General features: G+C 38.9%; 1 pseudogene; it reads left to right on the forward strand.

Moving 5' to 3' along the window:
* The first annotated feature begins 1,735 nt into the window (after window positions 1–1,735).
* On the forward strand, window positions 1,736–2,485 carry LOC143861684 (equilibrative nucleotide transporter 1 pseudogene; annotated as a pseudogene).
* The last annotated feature ends 1,406 nt before the right edge of the window (window positions 2,486–3,891 follow it).

The raw sequence follows: 3,891 nt of genomic DNA on the forward strand, positions 1-3,891 counted from the left end.
TGCTCAAGGTTCTTTTTCCGTCTGCTCTCTTTTCCACATATTGATCTGGGTGAACAAGAAGGCTCTTGTTTGGTAAGGATTTGGAAATCCGTTGCTCCTCCACAGGTAATGGTTTTTACTTGGACGGTTGCAAATAAAAAAATCAACACATGTGAGCGCCTTAAGCTCCACCTTGCCAGCTGGTGTGTTTTATGCAAGGAGGAGGGGTCTTTGGATCATCTAAAGGTGCATTGCTACTCTCACTGACCATGACAGGCTACTATCAAATGCTTCGGTATCTCATGGGTGCTCCAAAGATCAATTGAGAACATCATTATGCATTGGAGTAGTTGTCCTTTTGGAGCAGCTGGATAGGTTCTTTGGAGGATGGTACAATATGCATTGATCTGACATATGGAAGGAGAGGAATTATCACATTTTCAAAGGAAAAAAAGAGGCAGTTGGGGAAGGATATTATTAGAAGTCAAAATTGATCTCATTTCATTGGGAAGAAATAATAAGTTCTCTAACTACAGCCTGAGAGATATCCTTGGAAAGTGCAGAATGATCATTGATGAAATTGGAAAGGAGATTATATTACTCCTAGGGACGTGTTTTGTCCCTTGTTTGTACGCTGTAGTATTTTTCGTGATAAAATTGTTTCCTTCCAAAAAAACAGGGGTCAGTGCTCTCCTTACGGGACTTTGGTCGTTTATCACCCATCATTACGGTTGCCCACTCTTGTTGAGCGGAACTCCTTAGACGTAATCTCGTGGGCAAGGAATGAGTCCCTTGGTCCATGGAGATTTTCTAACTACGTACGTATGTGTGTGCGTACATGCGTGTGTAGGCAGTTGGGGAAGGATATTATTAGAAGTCAAAATTGATCTCATTTCATGGGGAAGAAAGAACAACATGAGAGATATCCTTAGAAAGTGCAAAATGATAATTACTCCTAGGAACATCTTTTGTCCCTTGTTTGTACGTTGTAGTATGTTTCGTAATAAAATTATTGTATTCCAAAAAAACAGGGGTCCGTGCGCTTCTTACGGGACTTTGGTCATTTATCACCCTTTATTGCAGTTGCCCACTCTCTCTGTTTTTTTTTTTTTTTTTCAAATTGCAGTTGCCCACTCTTGTTGAGGGCAACTCCTTAAACGTAATCTCGTGGGCAAGGAATGAGTCCCTTGGTCCATGGAGATTTTCTAATATCATCGATGAGATTAGGCCTTTTTTTTTTTGAATGGTCAGGGTGATTTGCTTATTAATTTATATTCATTTTCTTTTTTTCACACCCCCTGTAATGCTAATGAGATGGCTGGTCTTTCTGCCAAAGGGGTGTTTCTAGATCTTTGTTGTGTATGTTGCAATCTCTGCCCCTCCTGTGTTTTCTTTTTCTGTTCTCTTTTTTCTTAATAAAGTTTTGTTACCATTTCAAAAAAAAAGAACAAGAAAAAGAAAAACAAAACTCTTGACAGAATTCCACTCAAGCTCGTGATGTACTTGTTTGCAGTTTAAATGATATTTTACTATCACTACTCATGGAAAGAAATTGCACAACATGCATGCGCAGCCCTTCCAGTAATTTCTTGTTCTGTTCTCTTTTTTCTTAACAAAGTTTTATTACCATTTAAAAAACAGACAAGAAAAAGAAAACTCTTGACAGAATCCACTCACGCTCTTGATGTACTTGTTTTTAGTTTAAATGACATGAAAATTTTTTTCACAACATTCATGTGCACTGTCCTTTTTGAACTTTGAATCTGTGGGTGCAGGGGTTCTTGTTTCGGTGATGAGGATTATAACCAAAGCTATCTACCCACAAACTGCCAATGGTTTAAGAAGCAGTGCAAACCTCTACTTCAGTGTCAGTATCGTAGTTATGGTCATATGCTTTGTTTGCTACAACGTGGCAGGCAGGCTTCCTGTTATTCAATACTACAGAGATTTGAAAATGCAGGCCATGAATGAGGAATCAGGAGAGAAAGGCCCCATTAGTGGATCTGCGTGGAGATCGACCTTGTGGGACATCATAGGAAGAGTCAAATGGTTTGACTTTGGAATCTTCCTCATCTATGTTGTAACGCTTTCCATATTTCCAGGATATATTACGGAAGATGTGCAGTCTCTGCTATTCAAGGACTGGTATCCTATTCTTCTCATTGCTGGATACAATGTGTTCGATCTGGTGGGTAAGTCTTTAAATGCGATTTATCTTGTCGATAATGCAAATGTTGCTGTTGCTGCCTGCATTGCGAGGCTGTTGTTCTATCCTCTCTTTCTCGGTTGCTTGCATGGTCCTACATTCTTCCGAACAGAGATTCCAGTCACGGTGCTGACATGTCTTCTCGGGTTAACCAATGGCTACCTTACAAGTGTGTTAATGATTCTTGCTCCAAAAGTCGTTCCATTACAGTGTGCTGAGACTGCCGGGATTGTGATTGTCCTTTTTCTGATTCTTGGGTTGGCAGTTGGTTCAGTAGTAGCTTGGTTCTGGGTCATCTGATTCATCCACCTATGGTTATTTGAGATGTTTGCATTTGTGCTGTCTCACAACCCTGGACTAAGGATTGGGTTGCTAAGTTGTTTCTGGCTGTAAAATTGTATAAGACCATGGTAATGTATTCCATTTGCATCTGCTGGTGAAGCAACAGGGCAAACTAGGGGAAATGAATTGTGGTATGCCAGTAAATGCAACTTAAAATAAGTACTACTTCTCTCATTTTTCTACACGTAATACTGCTCTCATCTTTAACAAATTTGTTCCTACTCCCAATGAGCTCCAAGCTGATTTATTACCCTAATGGAAAGTTTCAGCTATTTCTCTATTAGTTTTAGTGGTAATATCACAAACTTGGAAGTCCAAGATGAATGGTACATGTAAGTATATATGGCATTTCTTTTTTCTTCTTGTTCACATGTGGAGATCATGTATGTATTAATTATTCATTATGTATATACTTTGAAGAATAGAACTGTTGGACAAAGATTCTGTCTACGTTTAGATTTTTTATATTATTGATGTCATTGTTTGGTTGGGAATAAATTGAGACATATTTGACTCGTTTGTTACTGGGAAGTTGTTTGCCATAAGTTTTCCTTTTCGTCGGCAAGAGTTCTATACGATCTAAGTTCATCGGCAGGGTCGAGGGACTGGCATTCGGTCATAGACAACGAAGAAAGTGCTCCAGATGAGCCTTTGCATCTAGATGGAGACACGTTACATTACTTGTAAATGATGTCTGGAATTTCATATGCCGTCTATTTCCTTCTGGGTGCTTATCTGATTTATCTTTCATGTGTCCCAATTTGTCTGACAGGCAAGGGATTACTTTTTGTTACAATAGAGTCATTACTTATTGTGAGACACCTCTTAGCGCAGCAGAATTTGCTCCAGAAGTGCTCTTGATCAAAAGGAGAAAGATGTGCTTGGTTTTGGGGGAATTTTGTGGACTCAAGTTTGCTTGCTTTTTTGGGGGATTTTGTGGATTCAATTCCCATTAGGTTTTAGGAGTTTGATCCATCTCTTTATCGTGATTTGTTTAGTTTAAACTTGCTGACATACTAAACTTGTATGTGCTTGGTTTGCTATGAAATAAGAGCATTGCTAGCAAAACTTATGAAAATGCTGTAAGCCTTCCATGATTATTCTTTGGTCGCAATTGTCTTAGTCTTATGGAATATATATTTTGGCCATTGAGCTCCTTTTCTCTTAAGCATGGGGATATGATTTGTATTTTAAGCTGCTAGGGTTACGGCTTGCAAGGGAGAGGGAGAGTTTGGGATTAAATTGATACACAAATTTCTCAGGATTGAAGTTTTTTTTTTTTTTTGATGAGTATGGATTGAAGTATTTGCTATGCAAAAGGGGGAAGCCCAGGCCCTTTCTGAGTATAATTAACCGAATTCGAA

The sequence above is a fragment of the Tasmannia lanceolata genome, unplaced genomic scaffold (assembly GCF_043159265.1).
Source record: "Tasmannia lanceolata isolate RefF3 unplaced genomic scaffold, GAP_Taslan_0.1 ptg000037l, whole genome shotgun sequence".
NCBI classification, from domain to species: domain Eukaryota; kingdom Viridiplantae; phylum Streptophyta; class Magnoliopsida; order Canellales; family Winteraceae; genus Tasmannia; species Tasmannia lanceolata.